The sequence below is a fragment of the Anabrus simplex genome, chromosome 7 (assembly GCF_040414725.1).
Source record: "Anabrus simplex isolate iqAnaSimp1 chromosome 7, ASM4041472v1, whole genome shotgun sequence".
Lineage (NCBI taxonomy): Eukaryota > Metazoa > Arthropoda > Insecta > Orthoptera > Tettigoniidae > Anabrus > Anabrus simplex.
In genome coordinates this window covers 96,552,052-96,570,039 of record NC_090271.1, presented here as the reverse complement: position 1 = coordinate 96,570,039, position 17,988 = coordinate 96,552,052, and positions in this window count along the sequence as shown.

Sequence of the window (17,988 nt, the reverse complement as noted above, 5' to 3'; positions counted from 1 at the left end):
CTTATTTGAGTTCACTTATATGAATTTACTTATTAGTGACTCGTCATTGACTGAGTATTAGCTACAATTTACCATGTGATGTTTATTCAACGCTCAATCCTAATTGGATCGGCGAGTAAATATATCCGTGATACAGTTCAGTCCTCCGATTTAAAAATGATGTTTGGGTTCAATTTAAGGTTGAACTTATTAGTGGACTTGAGATACACTTCGGCTTAACATTGTGTCTAAGTGAGACTTGTTTAATTAGTCTTAAAGCAAATGAGCTATCGTAACAAGTTGATTGTGTTGGTATTACACCTATGTCTCAACTGCAGTACGGACCTTAGATGTCCAGTGATCTATTGTAAATATGTACATACTCAATTTTACTTCACGAAGGAACTGATCTTCATAGTTTAATACTGGATATTGTTTCCCTTTCTACGAGCCAGCGCTGACTCATAATCCATACTTGTTTTTACGCAATTCCAAATAATGCCTCGCATAAAATGCCAATTTAATAATCCAATATTTTATCAATAAATATCTTATTTATTTTCTACAATTGTATGTGTCATGAATTCTTTCATTATAGCCTAGTTCATAAGTTAGTTGCTAGCTAAGAGAAGTATTAATTAAGTATTCCATTTAATCATGACCAGTTCTCACGTAGTCAAATATTTAGATAAAATTTGTCGACGGTTACTACTATTACGTCGTGAGTTTCTATAGGCATCACCCGTGAGTTGCTAATCTCTTCGTACTCACGTTAAGCGTATCCTGTAGTAAGATTACATGTCTTACTTGCCATTAGAAAACCCTGAGGTATCCGCTGAGCGACCCCATTTCGTCTGACTAGGCTGCCCAACGACGAGTTGAAATGGAGGTATCGGGTAAAGAATGTAACGTTCGAACAGACCCAGTTGTTACAAGAAGTAGAAATATATCTCTTGCGAGCGCTGTTACATTATATGAATGAGAAGAAGTAAATCTACGAATTTTGGTTCCCATTTTCAACATCAGGCAAATGCTGGGGTGTGCCTTAATTAAGGCCACGGCCGCTTCCTTCCCACTCCTAGGCTTTTCCTGTCCCATTGTCGCTATAAGACCTATCTGTGTCGGAGAGACTTAAAGCAAATTGTAAAAAAAGAAAAAAGTCTACAAATTGCGACATTCAGATTTATATTCTGAAGTGTAGTTAGTGGGACGTATAACCAATAACATTATTATTCGTTTTAATAAAAAAATTAAATAAATCATTGTTGCCAATTTGCTTGACGTCACACAAAAACGTTGAATTTTTTTTGGAGACGCAAAGATGAGAAAGGACTAGGTTTGGAAAGGAAGCGGCCGTGTCCATAATGAAGGTGTAAACTAGGGAAACCACGGAAAACCATCTTCAGGGATGCCGGCAGTGGGAAAATTTATATATTCTCAAGTTTCTACTTCAGATTCGTAAACAACTTCCTTCTTGTTTAATATAGCTCAAAGGGAACATCGTACAACTTCATTAGGAACAAATTAATTCTGGCGCTGGTCTCTGCAGTGTTTCGAGCTGTTTTGAGAAAGTAACGATTGGGAATTGTGGACCTCTCTGCAATCAGGACACTGCACCACAGACAACAGCATCAGCTGTGGCGACGAACGTTTACGAACCAAGAAATGTAATTCTGTATCCTAGAAAGGGGAAAAATGAGTCCAAAATTTATGAAAACTGAAATACTATTTTAAGATATTAATATGGAGCTCCATACGATACAACATGAAGACACAGAATGCAAGGTATATTATCAATAAAGCAGTTTACGGACGGAAATTCCTATCCTACGTGATCATTACGATGTAGTTATATGCTCGTGGAAAACTTTTCTATAATTCAAATTTGCAAACAACTTCCTTTATGCTTTATAACAAATTGAAGGTTTTCGGCGATGCAAGGATGGGAAAGGGCTATGACTAGAAAGGTAGCAGCGGTAGCCTTAATGAAAGTACTGGTGTGAACCACTTTCAGGGCTGCCGACGGTGAGAGTCGAACCTACCATGCAGGCTCACAGGTATTCGGAACCGCACATCAATTTACTTTTTCTTTTTTCTTGTGGTTTCCTTGTCATCGAAACATCTACGGTGGTACTATTTTGGAACCCGATCAGTCTCCTGTACGGCTTCATGGCTAACTAACCTTGCATCTTGATCTCTGTTCCGTAGGGCCCTGGTTCGATTCCGGGTCGTGAAATTTAAATGGAAAACAGTTAAATTTGTTGGCTAGAGGACTGGATGTTTGAGTTGCTACAACATCCCTTGACGTTCACAAACACGTAGTTTCCTATACACTGAAAACGCCGCCCACCATGCAGGAGGATCAACCTTAAAAGGGCCGTACAAGGTCAGTAATAATGTATTATTATTATTATTATTATTATTATTATTATTATTATTATTATTATTATTATTATTATTATTATTATTATTATATCGGCCTCGGGGCTAATGAATTAACTAGCACATTTATTTAAGAATAAACCTCCTGCATTCCTGGTCTATGAAGAACTCAGAAATGTCCATTACACTTCATGACACTTTTATTGCATTCCTTAAGAGATGTTAAATCTTGAATTATGCTATAAAAACGACCACGGATATCGATTATTACAACCTTGAGAAAAGGAAATCAATCCGATAGTTGTGCAAGCCTCACCTGTTCTCAACATTCAGCAGAAATGCCCCCCCCCCCCAATGGCACTACAGCCCTTGAAGGGCCTTGGGCTACCAAGCGACCGCTGCTCAGCCTGAAGGCCTGCAGATTACGAGGTGTCGTGTGGTCAGCACGACGAATCCTCTCGGCCGTTATTCTTGGCTTTCGAGACCGTGGCCGCTATCTCACCGTCAGATAGCTCCTCAATTCTAATCACGTAGGCTGAGTGGACCTCGAACCAGCCCTCAGATCCAGGTAAAAATCCCTGGCCTGGCAGGGAATCGAACCCGGGGCCTCCAGGTAAGAGGCAGGCACGCTACTCCTACACCACGGGGCCGGCAGCAGAAATAAAAGTATCCAAATTATTAAAACCCTTAGATCTGCTGTGTATTCCATACGCGTAGGTTCAACACAATTCCAGGACAGTCTTAATGCAGCTGATTTTTATTTTTAATGTTTTTACTGTCGAGAATAATAGACATTATATTATTGTTGGATTTCATCGTAAGATAGAGAGGACGAAACTTTACGAAGAAGATAGTAGAGTCATGGCTTTGCGAAAGGTAAAGAGCGTCAAGAGACCTGCATAGCTCTCTCCGTTACTAAGAGGTAGACACGTGCCTCAGTAACCGTAGCTTCCCATATCTATTGCGGCGTGCATTACTCATCGTATAATTCTGATGCCATTTTGTTCGTTGCTCAACATGGCAGCAAGCAGCTATCCTATGAACACCTACACGCTCTGCGGTCCGGGTGGTACTGGTGGGTTTGCAGGTCAACCGCTCATGGAAAGGTCATGGACAGCTCTGATCGATTGTTGAAGTGGAAGAAACCAGAATGTAGAGCAGGTTTCTAAGACACTACTGTCATATTCTCAAGATCTACAGACCCAGAATACATCTACATTGTAGACGAGTTCGTTTCTGCTTCGATGATCTTGTTCCTTTATCACCAATGTGCTCAAGGCAAACGTCGGAAGTTGACAGAGCGAAATGCAGCCACACCCATTGGCTTTCAAACATCCAACAGGTTGCAACATTATTGCAAGAGATCGTTGACTAATTCAGTAGTGGCTAGCTGGTCTAGATATCTCATATTACTCGAGATATCCTACCCTCACGGAACAAAAAGCGTTAAACTTCGATGATGATGATGATGATTACTGTTGTTTAAAGGGGCCTAACATCGAGGTCATCGGCTCCTAATGGCACGAAATGAGACGAAATGGAATGACAAATTAAAAGTCTAAAATTCTCCACTGACCAGAATTCAAAGCGTGAGAACGAAGAATGAATGGATGGACATGAATTTAAAACTATCAGTGGATGCGACTCGCAATGCTTTACATTCACACAAACTGACGTAAAAGAATAGGATTACTGACCAAGGGACCGCTGCTAGAGCATAACACTGAAACGATGATGCTTGCAGTCTAAAGGGGGTCCAAAATCCAAGTTATCGGCCCCTCATAACGGTACTGATCGCTAGGAAAGTAGAACCATGGCATTTGTCCTGTTGCGGTACTAATCAAAAGTAGCAGAGACTTGCGGTATTCCACACATTATTGTACTACTCAGAGGTTATGAAATTCGACATATAATACAGATCTATGTTTTTCTCACTTTGCGGCGCCATTTACAGGCAATGCAAACCTATGATGTTCACCACATACGAGTACTAACCACAGGGACCTTCCCCTATCCCGTGGTGTTCCTCATATAGTGGTCACTAATCACAGGCAAGCCAGAACCATGGTAGCTATCATCCCATGGTCCTGCTCAAATGGTGATACTAATCACAGGTACTGCAAAAGCCGACCGCACGGTGCTCCTGTGTGCTGCTAATCACAAACCTATTTGGTACCTAATATAGTGGTACTACGCGCAAGTAAAAGCGACCCATGATATTCTCCGTGTGGTGGTACTAATCACAAGTAGTTTCATGGTTCCAAGACAATCGCCTCTTACGACAGGCAGCGTCTGCGTCCCTCACCCACAGGGGGTTGTGTGTTTGGTCCGCGAGAGGTATTTTATTTCCCTCAAGTCCGCCGGCAAGCCGGTTAGGACCCCCCTATCCGCCACCTGGGACGCGCCACGTGGGAGTATCACCTCTCTCCCTGCTACACCAGCGTAGCAGGTTCGTGGCGTTAAACTTCGAGAGGCAGAATGGACATTTTGTTCTCCGTGGTATTAATGTTGAAAACACTTAGCAGACAAAGTAGGGGTCGCCATACTACGGAAAAGGTAAAATTAAGCGATTTCCTCAATTGTGCCGAAAGTTGAAGGGCTAAAAGCCCCTTGGATAGCTCTATCAAACAAAAAAAAGTCAAATTTCGAAAATCAGTCCTGATCTAAATGCAGTTCCGAAAAAAACACCTAAAATGCTCGTTTCTTTACTCGTTTTCTTTTTGATTAAAAGCAAAGCCTAATTAACTTATTTACATAATTCTGTCTGTAATGTTTTCCTTGGTTCAATACCCCCAGGGGTTTTGATTTTTTGAAAAATGTCCAGACCGAATGTAGTTATAAGGGCTTAAGTGAAACAACGCATTGACTTACATTAGCGCTCATAGTGGCAGAAAAAGACAACCTGCTAATCTAATCGACCGGATGACGATGATTAAGAAAAGGATTGTAATTTTCAGGAATGAGTAATGAATACATTCTCATACTTAATTATGTTCTATTTATCTAAAATTCGTAGCTCATTCCTTCAACTGTGGACTTTTTACCAATTTCTTGGAGTCGGCAAGTGTGTGGATTTGGCCCAATTTTATGTCAGGATGCCCTTCCTCACACCAACCCCATGTGAAGGGATGTTGTATGTTCATGTGATAGTTAGTACCATGGTGAGTTTTGTGTAAATGGAGATGTATATTGAGACGTACACAAATACCCAGTCCTCGAGCCATACGAAATAACGTTACCCAGATAAAATCCCCGACACGGCCGGGAATCGAACCTGAAGCCCACTGAACCATTCACACAAGGAACAGGGTAAGAGGCGGAAAAGAGATAATTTATATAACAATTTTTTTTCAGGAGAGTCGAAAGCCTTAACATGTTTCCATTTCAAGATATTCATGTTTAACTTAGTTAAACTGTTCAAATAGAACCGAAACTATAAGAACACTTACAGATGGAACATACACTGTAATAATTACTGTCTATTTTGTACTTAGCGAAAGTATGACTTTTCCAAACATCAACTTCGAAATAAGGAGACGAGCTGCTCGACTAAGTGGACTGTTTCAAGCTTTCAGTAGTGAGATGTCCTTGAATGACAATAGACGAATAAGTTTGAGTGGGTTTTCGTTAAGAGTGGGAGAAATCATAAAATTAAGATGAAGTTGGAATTTCAAAAGACCAAACTGGGGCAAATATTCGTTTATAGGAAGAGGAATTAGGGATTGGAATAGCTTACACGATCTAGTCTAGAGTACTGCTCTGAAGTGTTGATCCTTTCACAGCAATACTTAATGCTGTCACCCATAGATTATGATCTGTTTTGTACAATGATGCGTATTGAGTCACGTAACTCGGCACAGGTATACACAAATGCATCGGTAATTTCCTTCATTGTTCTAATTTACTCCAGTTGCTACCAATTCATGTTTCTTCCCGTAAAACCCGACAGACTGTCAGCGGGATGGTGGATGTATTCCACTAGTCAACTAGTGAAATTCGTAGACATCTTAGTAGTAGTAGTAGTAGTAGTAGTAGTAGTAGTAGTAGTAATAGTAGTGAAATGAAATTGCGTGGGGCTTTTAGAGCCGGGAGTGTCCCAGGACATGGTCGGCTCGCCAGGCGCAGAAAATCTAACCCTGGACCCCTGTGACCAAAGGCCAGCATGCTAACCATTTAGCCATGGAGCCGGACAGTAGTAGTAGTATTTGAATTCATTATATCATCTGTAATTGGAGAGGTAATGACTCTGTTGATGATAAATAAACAAGTCAAGTGAAATCAAATCAAATTCATCAAGGGAGATGTGTGATTAATTTCCAACTTCTTTGAGATCATTTAAGAACAGGTTAGGTAAAGAACTACTAGGTAATCTGCCACCTGGGCGCCAGCCCTAAATGCACATCAATGGGGATTGATTGATTGATTGATTGATTGATTGATTGATTGATTGATTGATTGATTGATTGATTGATTGATTGATTGATTGATTGATTGATTGATTGAAATACAGAATAAGGAATAGAATTGTAAACTGACATAAAATACGTATTATTTTATATCAGGCATGCATGCGTCTGGCTGTATGCAAAGTCATCCTGAATGTTTGTTAGATCCTCAAACAGTACCGCCAAATGTTATGCAATTAAATTAAAACCGCAAAAATCGATGGTAACGCTGGAGAAAGGTGTATTAGGTAAGAGGAGTGAGAGAGTTTTCCATTGCTTTCCTCATTGTCTCTGAAAATACTGCTACACCCTACGAGTATAATTTTCCACATCATTCAGAAAAACCAGTCCTCCTCAAATAACATTTACCAGGAAAAAGAAATGTAAGATTGCGTCTTATTGTATAAAATATACTAAATTAGAAAGAGCTTCGGCAATAGACTTAGGAGTAATATTTGAGGAAAAATTAACCTTCAACGCCCATATTACATAATAGCGAACGATGCCAACCGTATCTAGGGTTAATAATGAGCTTTAAGTTATTTACTCAGTCATCCCCCGTAATTACGTGCGTGATGGAAACAAATTGGACAGTGTTTTAGGAGACCCTTTTTACAATTTAAAAATTCCAGAAACAGGGTGCATATATTTTTGATGATGATGATGATGTTTGTTGTTTAAAGGGGCCTAACAGCTAGATCATGGGCCCCTAATGGTACGAGGTGAATGAAAAAATGGAAACCTCAAAATGTGTCTACTGACTACAATCTGAAACGAATGATGATGACAAAAATGATCGTGAAACCAATCAATGGATCCAATTCACAATGCCTTCATTATTGGGGTGATACTCATTATCTAAACGGATTCAAGATCCAGATCACCCGTTCCTCATAATAGTACTAATGATTGGTAAAGCAGAACCATGGTGTTCTTCCTATAGTTGTACTAATCACAGGTAATGTAGACCCATGGTATGTCACACACAATGGTACCACTCACAGGTAACAGAAACCTATGATGCTTCGCACATAAGGGTACTATTCACAAGCAACGCAGACCCACGCTTTATCACACAGAATGGCAACACAAACCCAGGGTGTTCCTCACATTACGGTTGCCAGCCACACCCGTGGTTTTTCTCACTTAGTGACACTAAACACAGGCAACGTAGATCCACGCTGTTTCTCATACAGTGGTACTACTCATAGGTAATGCTGACCCATTCTGAACACAGTGGAACCGACTGGTGGAATACACACGATGACACACGCCCAGACCCGTAGTGTTTCTCGCACAATGGCACTGTTCCTACGTAACGTAGACCAATAGTTTTCCTCGCAACGTGGTACTAGTCGCAAGTGACGTCGATCTATGGTGTTCCGCACGTAGTGGTACTTACTAATCACAAGTATTCTCATGGTTCTAATTTCATCATCCCTTGGTTGCCCATTTTAGTCATCTCTTTCAACAGACAGGGGATGTTTTCTTCGTCTGCACACAGGGGGTGCCTATATTTTTAACGGATCAGAAGATATTTGAGATGGACAACTTAGCTGAATAATGCTGTATATATTTGCTAGTGGTGTAAGGTCGCACTTACACACAGACGCAAGGATGAGAAAGGGCTAGGAATAGGAAGGTAGCGTTCGTGGCCTTAATTAACGTACAGCCCCAGAATTTGCCTCATGTGAAAATGCGATACACATAAAACCACCTTCAGGGCTGCCGATGGTAACATTCGCACCCACCACCTCTCGAATGCAAGCTCACAGCTACGCGACTCAAACGTACGGCCATCTCATTCGGTTGCTCTTACTATCTTTCCATGTTTTGCCTCCATGTACTCCCGCTCTTCAATTAGTATAGACTTCCACAAACACCAGGATGTCAGAATTTTGTCCCGCAAGAGTTCTTTAAGGTGCCGAAAGGCAAAGATACGGAATTGTCGTGCCTAATACCTTCAAGTTCCATCATTTTAAGTGGGATAGAACCTGCTGTCTTGGGAACAGAAGAACAACTTCTGTCCGACTGCTCCCCTGAAGTCACGTATCACCTATTTCTTACAGTACGTAAATTAGGTACCTATATTATGTTGACGTTCTGAAAATCTAAAAAAGTCTTAACCGGCTGCTTGCATTTCCATTTTCATTAATCCCGGCGCATCCAATGAAAAATACATCTTGAAATGATCAGCGTCTTACTGCCAGTAATGTTAGGATTGAAAGGACACCAGCCAAATGAGAAATGCCACTGTAGTTGTTGCCCTTTAAATAAATGAAAGGTTTACTACTCATAATTATGCAAATGATATGCCACTAGAGAGAACTGTACGTAAATATAGAAATGTCCTTGCTTTCCTTGCATGTTGATTAGCGGTATGATTCAATTGTGCTGCGGCTTAAAAGGTAAGTGCGACAGACTGGTGAGTCCAAGGTTTCTATCCCAGCGTTAACGCAAGAAACCCCTTATTTTTATTTATTTATTTATTTATTTATTTATTTATTTATTTATTTATTTATTTATTTATTTATTTATTTATTTGCATCTGTAGAGCCACCTGTGGGGTTAATAGTAAACAAAGTACATAACCTTTCGATTTCTCAGGCTTAGAACTTCTTACATGTTCTCCAAAGTTCCTTTTTAGCCTCCGACTTCTTCTCTGTCGTTCTTCCGCCAGGATATTCCGCTGTTTGGCTAATTGTTTCTCAGAATCACCACTCATTTCTGCACCTTTATTTCGAAAAACAAGTATTTCTTGTACAGTACTACCATCATGAAGGTCTTTGTGCACCTTTGTCAGCCAGCGGGGATGGAGCTCCCATTTATCCTGAAGGGTGAGTATTTTATGCACCAATCTCTTTGGATTCATCCTCTTCAGATGTCCGCAAAAGTCCAACTTTTTCTTCCTCGCTGTCTCTGTGATCTTTTCGATTCTGACATGTAATTATTGTTATTTAACTTTCTATGTTATGTTATTTTTGCTTTATAACCCACTAACTACTGTTACGGTTTTCGGAAACGCCGAGATACCGGAATTTACTCCCACAGGAGTTCTCTTACGTTCCAGTAATTCTATCGATACGAGACTGACGTATTTGAGCACCTTCAAATATCACGGGACTGAGCTAGGATTAAACCTGCCAAGTTGGGGTCAGAAGGCAAACGCCTTAACCGTCTAAACCACTCAGTCCGGCATTTAACTTTCTGAAAGAGTTTAAAGATACCTCAGCTTCACCCCTCAACATACATCCAGAAGCAGAAGGTAACAGTCCATTTTGCATGTAGTGACGCGTATTAGCATGTTGGATGTAATACCTTATAATATTATCTGATTTACGTCCGTTTCAACAGCCAATTGTCATTAAAGAAAGGTCCATTACTTGATCATTTGTCCCGGTATTCAATGATACATTTCTTCTTCTTCTTCTTCTTCTTCTTCTTCTTTTTCTAGTACCTTATCCGTCATCGGATGTTGGCTGTCACATATTTGTTGTATATCCCATTTTTCCCTCCACCCTCCCTTGCATAATGATTTTCCGGGTGCCTCACAAAATATGACTGAAGTAGGAGAGCTCCTGCATCTTAACAGCCTCACCCTGTTGTTTTTCTTTACACATATGGCCAACCTCTTCATTTTGTATTTTGTCTACCCAGCTGATACGAAGCATGCAACGGTAGATCCATATTTCAAATGCTTCTAATCTTCTCATGGTGGGTTTTGCCATAGTCAAAAGTCAGAGTCTCAAAATATCCAAATATAAAATTGACAGAAAACAGTATCAAAGTATCCGCAAGAAGTATGCACCCGAAATAAATAGGGTAATGAATGAGTCTCAAAATATCCGAGAAGTGCAGATAGTTGTATAGGAGATAGGGACTTGAAAAACAAACTATTCTAAGCTTACTACTTGGGTGCCCGTATTTTGCTACGGTGAGGGAGAATGTTATTTTTATTAATTTTATTCGAAATATTTTTTCGACTTCTTCAACGACCAGTTGCTGGGAATCCACAAATGCCATTTAGTTGTGGAATTGTCATGGAAACCGACATCGACCAAACAATGCCGTTGAAGGATGCTATTGTAAGTTCAACCGTCCGGCTCCATGGCTAAATGGTTAACGTCCTGGCCTTTGGACACAGGGATCTCGGGTTCGATTCCCAGCTGGGTCGGGAATTTTAACCATAATTGGTTACTTTCGCTGGCACGGGGGCTGGGTGTATGTGTCGTCTTCATCATCGTTTCATCCTCATCACGACGCGCAGGTCGCCTACGGGAGTCAAATCAAAACACCTGCATCTGGCGAGCCGAGCTTGCCCTTGGACACTCCCGGTACTAAAAGCCATACGCCATTTCATAAATACAACCATCTGATAAAAAGACCTCATCCCCGTTTCAAGGATTTGGTATCCTGTTTGAAAAAAGAAGCTGGAACACTCGGTTTTCAGGTAAAATGAAATGGCGTATGGCTTTTAGTGCCGGAACATCCCAGGACGGGTTCGGCTCGCCAGATGCAGGTCTTTTGATTTGACTCTCGTAGGCGACCTGCGCGTCGTGATGAGGATGAAATGATGACAACACATACAACCAGCCCCCGTGCCAGGGAAATTAACCAATAATGGTTAATATTACCGACCCTTCCGAGAATCGAACCCGCGACCCCTGTGACCAAAGGCCAGCACGCTACCCGGTTAGAAAATGGAGCCGGAGCGGTTTTCAGATAGAGAGGAAGGATATGAATCTCGAAGTGAAGAAAGAAATATTGCATTGTAGATGAAAGGATCAAAATGTCAACAGTAAATATGAGGAACCTGGAGACATAGACATTTTTTTAGAACCATCTGTTTCCTCAGCAAACTGGACTGAAACGCGTGGCAACATTCTGACGAAAAAATTGTAATTATTTTCACAGCAAAAATTTTAAATAACCATTATTATACATATGTGATAAAGCAAAAGCTACATTTAGAAAATGGAACTAGGCCTAACTAGTTCTACTGACTCCTGTCGTATACGTTACTGCGAAGCCGTACGGCAGGCCTACCTTAAGAACGACGTACCACATTTAAAAGAGGGCACGCAGTCCCGACTGGTGCTAACAGTGAAACTTTTTGTATTACTTTGCTTTTATAATAATATTGTATACATGGAGGGTGTTTAAAGCCTCTGTGGCTCAGGTGGCAGTTTGTCGGCCTCTCACCACTGGGTTCCGTCGTTCAAAGCCCGGTCACTCCATGTGAGATTTGTGCTGGACAAAGCGGAGGCGGGATATGATTTTCTCCGCGTAATCCGGTTCTCCCTGGCATCTTTCATTCCTTTCATTCCAGCAACACTCTCCACTATCATTTATTTTCATCTGTCAGTCATTAATCATTGCCCCTGAGGAGTACGACAGGTTTCGGCAGCGGGCACAATTCCTATCCTCGCCGCAAGATGGGGGCTTCATTCATTCCATTCCTGACCCGGTTACTGACTGGAAAACAGGTTGCAGGTTTTCATTCACATGGAGGGTGTTTTAATACAGTACTAACGTTAGAAATACGGATATTTTGTGATTCGTTTTCCAGGTAGCAAACTAGCTTGTGAAACCGTCCTCTGGAATTCGGATATTTTGAGACTAGAATGTTTTGACACTGAGATTTTGAGACGGCACGCTTCCTCACAAGAATGTATTTGGTCTTCTTTGGGTTCAAATTTAGACCAAAAAATTGTAATGTGTCTTCACCACTTTCGACAGGATCTGCTGCAGGTTCTCCGCGTTGTTGGCTATAAGGACAGTGTCGTCATCATATCTGATGTTTCTGTTTTACTATGTGCTTTACGTCGCACGGACACAGATAGGTCTTATGGCGACAATGGGATAGAAAATGGCTAGGAGTGGAAATGAAGCGGCCGTGGCCTTAATTAAGGTAAAACCGGGTGAGTTGGCTGTGCGGTTAGGGGCACGCGGCTGTTAACTTGCAACCGGGAGATAGTGGGTTCGAATCCCACTGTCGGCAGCCCTGAATATGGTTTTCCATGGTTTCCCATTTACACACCAGGCAAATGCTGGGGTTGTACCCTACTTAATGCCACGGCTGCATCCTTCCAATTCCTAGGCCTTTCCTATCCCATCGTCGCCGTAAGACTTAACTGTGTCGGTGCGACGTAAAGCCACTAGCAAAAAAATTAAGATTAAGCCTCAACATTCGCCTGGTGTAAAAATGGGAAACCATCTACAGGGCTGCCGACAGTGGGGTTCGAACCCACTCTCTTATGAATGTAAGGTAACAGCTGCGTGCCCCTAACCGCACGGCCAACTTGCTCGGTATATCTAATGTTGTTGATACATTTAAACTCTCTGAATTGCTACCAACCTCATCCGGAATTTAAGTCGCTACCTTGAAAGTAGAAGGCCGGTAACTAACCAGGAACCATCAGGAACTGTTTTCTGATCATGGAATTATATGTGAACGTGAATAGTGGACAACTAATTAAAAACTTAAGAGATGCAATGTTAAGGAAGAACGGGCGAGTAGATTTGATCATATTTAAAGAGATGAAGAATCAGCTGGTGAGAACAAGGCATATATTTGTCTAGATACATAGAATTTGAGACGCTCAGGTCTCGTTAACATGGCATTGGAGAGAAGAGAGTGGTAAGAACAGCAAAGTAACAATGTTAATCCCACTATAATTACCGTTTTCAGAGATATCAAGGTAGCGGACATTTTACTCAGCAGGAGTTCTTTTACGGACACTATATCTGCTTACACGAACCAGACGTATTTGAGCACCTTCAAATACCACCGAACTGAGCCGGGATTGAAACCACCATCTTGGGCTCAAAGAGTCACAGCTCTACCATCCGAGACACTCAGCCCTTTCGGTAGAGAACATTCAGAGAAATCAATAAGATGGATTAAATTAGAACACACATAGATGGCAATATTAGTATGTAAGAATTTAGAACATCCCGCACGATATGGCTTGAAGAGTTACGTTAAATCAATCCAAGAATTCTCAATAATACACGCTCCTCTGTAAGAGAAACGAATTATTCTTGCACACCGGAAGACGATATGATAGCAGCTGACGAAACAATTTAAGGCCCAGAATTCTGAACGTAAAACAATGAAAATAATAATACCCATAATAATGTTCGTCTACCCCTTCGTACTCTTTTCTGATACGGAGTCCGATATGAGATGAAATAATATAACATGATTTTACCACCGCCAACCTCAGTTGAGGAGCTAATGATGAAATAATAATTTCGTATTCCTGTTTCTAGCCTGGTGCAGCCTTTGTAGGGCAAATCCTCCGAAGAGGGTGGGCGGCATCTCTTGTGTATAGGAAATTCTGTGTTATTGTGATGAAGGATAATGTCGTATGCGGTGCCGTCTGAATTACAGGGTTTTTTGGGGACAGAAGAAACACTCAGTCCCCGATCCAGGGGAATTAACCATGTAAGGTTAAAATCTACGGCCCGGCCGGGAGTCGAACCCGAGTTCATCTTAATCGAAGGCGACTACGCTGACCATTCAGCCAAAGACCTAGACACAAAGATAGTGAGTGAAATTGCGTAAGAAGCTTGAAAGAATTGGCTGTGGCCTATGAATAGGAAGTGTCCCGGCATTTGCCTGGATATGAAATGTGAAACACATGATGAAACCATTTTCAAGACAACCAACGGTGGGGTTCGAACCCGTTCGTCTTCCAAATGCAGAACTTGGCTCCATAGCTTTAGCTCGTTAACACGTGGTAAATAACAATGGTAAATAATAATAGTAATTATTATTATTATTATTATTATTTATTGATTATTGGTGAGTGGTTCAATCGGGGTATGGTATCTTTGTTCTAATAATTTATTATTATTATTATTATTATCGTGTGGACTGTCCATTTCCTTCGTTGAATGACCATCTTACGGGTATTCGCTTCACAAAGCCACAGGTTCGATTCCCGGCCAGGCGGGAGTTTAGCTGCATTTGATTTATTCCTCAGGATTTGGTTCCGGGTGTTTATTTTCGTCTTAATACACACATCTTCATTCACATCCAACCAACAAATTACGCAATTTATATATACCGGGTGGTACAGCTGCCCCTATTTTTTCCCGAATATATGCAACCAGCTAGGACGTAAATGCCTCTTAGTCCCATCTTGCGCAACACCTTACAGCAATGTTATGTGCAGTTAACCCGATGTAGACTTCTCCGCACAATGGAAAAATGGTACAAGAGGCAGTAAGTGAGGTCCATCTCAAAAACACTGTACCATTGTATGTAGAGCGGTGTCCAATACTCTACTAATTTTTACGAAATGTTACTATACTGTACAAACCATAAACACGCCTATAGCTGTCGGTAGAGAATTGCGTACCTGATTGGTCCAAGAGGCCATTTTCTTTTGATAGAAAGGGCGGTCGTGGTATCATAGAAAACGTGATAGGGTAAGACCAATTACAGACATGTCAATGCACCACCATTTTGTACAGTCTCATCACATCGAAATTGATAGAAACGTGTTTTGCACTGTAGTTTATAATCTATGGCACGCAAATGCTGTACAGCAGATGTGATAGCTTACGCCATGTAATTACTACCGTTAGAGCGATCAAAACAGGCATAAAACGGGACTATAAGGCTGTAACTCATCAGTAACTTGTCGAAGCGGAACTTCCGCTCTCCTCGTGAATACAGAGTTACAAAGATGGCGCTTGTACGTTGCAAATAGCTGCGCGGAATTATGTATGGAAGACGTACCTCGATAGGTTACTTGAAGCAGGAAGGGTTCCAACCATTCTTGAGTCATGCATTTTTTAATGTCATTTCGTATTCGCCCAGGCATCGTTTACGAACACCATTCTGAAGTCTCCGATATTTTTCTACGGAAGTTATAATAAACAGGTATCATAAATATCGCCACATACGCACCGATTGTGAATACCACCTGAAACATAACGCTGGACTCATTCAACCAAGTAACGCGTAGAAAATGGTTGCAACTATCTGGGCGTAAGAGAGACGCGATTCTTTAGTTCACTGTGGTGTTTGCACATTCGAGTTCAGAACTTTTAACATCAACGATCAGTATCGAAGCGATAGCCTAGGTAATTCCATTAGTACAGAGCTACGAGACCAATTCCTTGTCGCCTGCAGTGGCTACATGGCACCAATCGCAGCGACCATACGATATGTTAGCAGGCATTTAAAGTTCGAATCTAGTTTCGAGCTTTTCAATTTTATTTTTATATTATACTTGTAAGGCCATTCGTAATAAATATTTAACGTTCTTAAGTCTCAAAAGTAATTTGCCACCTTTACAAAGAAAGCATACATACGAAAGGAATAATAACATGCGACTTCCATATGGCAAACGATTACAGGGAATGAAGCGCAGTGCGCGTGTTGTCAACATTCTGACCCACCCATTCAACCAAGCAACTGCGCACGTTCGACTCGAAGATCAACTAACAGCGGTCTACACTTCATACGTAGGGCACATGAAACAGCATATCGTAATTCTAGCAGCAACGTGTGAGCACGTACTGTACGGTTAGCACGAAAGCAAACATTATGTATTCACGGGATGATTATGTGAATATGGTACTACTTTATGGAGAAGCAAGGCAAAGTGCACGGGAAGCCAGACGCTTGTATCAAGAACGATTTCCTGGACGAAGGCTGCCAACTGCAGATACATTTCGACGTGTTGAAAGACGGTTGCGTGCAACGGGGTTATTTCATACATTACCCCCCGTTCGGGATGCTCCAGTGACGTCTGGAAATAACGACGAAGCTGTTCAAAATGCAATTGCTTACAACCCGCACACAAGCTCACAGGCCATAGGAAATGAACTGAACATCAGTCATGTATCTGTACTGCGAATATTGCACCGCCTAAAATTCCACCCTTTCCATCAACAGCTGCACCAGGAACTTCACGGAGATGACTTTCCAAAACGGATATAATTTTCGCAATGGATATTACAAAGAGTTGAAGCTGATGCGAATTTCTTAATGGACATTCTCTTTAGTGATGAATCCAGATTTCACAACAACGGAACTGTTAATAGTCACAACTTCCATTACTGGAGCGTTGAAAATCCTCACTGGATCAGGGGAGCTCGATTTCAGGTACAATGGGGCGTCAACGTGTGGTGCGGGATACTAGGTGACAAGATAATTGGACCATATTTCTTCGAAGAAAACCTCACGGGACGACGCTATCTAGAGTTTCTTCGTGATTACCTCCCACTCTTATTGGAGGATGTGCCTCTTATGACACGGTTACGGATGTGGTTCCAGCAGGATGGAGCTCCCCCACACTGGTCGTTGACAGTACGGAACCACTTGCATAGGACATATCCTGGACGATGGATTGGACGATGGGGTCCGGTCACATGGCCGGCTAGATCACCTGACCTTACTTCACTCGACTTTTTCCTCTGGGGTTATTTAAAGGAAAGAGTCTATGAGCAGGAGCCTGAGAGCCCGAATCATTTACGGCGGCTCATCACGGAAGCCTGCAGGCAGATTCCACCACATATGTTGCAGCAAGAGAGAATGTCTCTCCTCCACCGTGCTCAGATGTGCATTAACGAAGCAGGTGGTCATTTTGAACATTTGCTTCATTAATCGAATGGCCATGCATAAGTCCATCGCACCGCTGTCGGTACAATCTCACTTTATTGCAAATAGCTCTTTTAAGAGCTCCTTAAAAAACAAACATAGCTGAGTACCTGCAATATAAGAACTGATCATGATTTAGATTTGTCGTCAACAACACGACTCTCACGAACATCAACAACGCAATAAAAATATTCGTCGTACACAGGACTCGAACCGCCTACTAACGAACACCGGTACTCTCCTCTAACTTTTAGCAAGCTCGGCTATCACGGGTTGCTGTTTAGCGATGTTGTGTTGCTGCTACTTCTAGTCATTCACCAACAATATTCTCTGTACAGGACGTTTCTGCGACACATAATTTTCACGATTCTTTACCATCAATCGGTATTTTATCATTAATGCTGATTTGCTTGACACGAATAAACGAATTATGGAAAGCGTTGTAAGAGCAGACATTGTAGTGAGTAGTCAAGGTCAATATTTTTAGGTTCGACTATAATCTGCGGGTTGCATAAAACTGCGTGAATAGGGGCAGCTGTACCACCCGGTATAAAATAACTT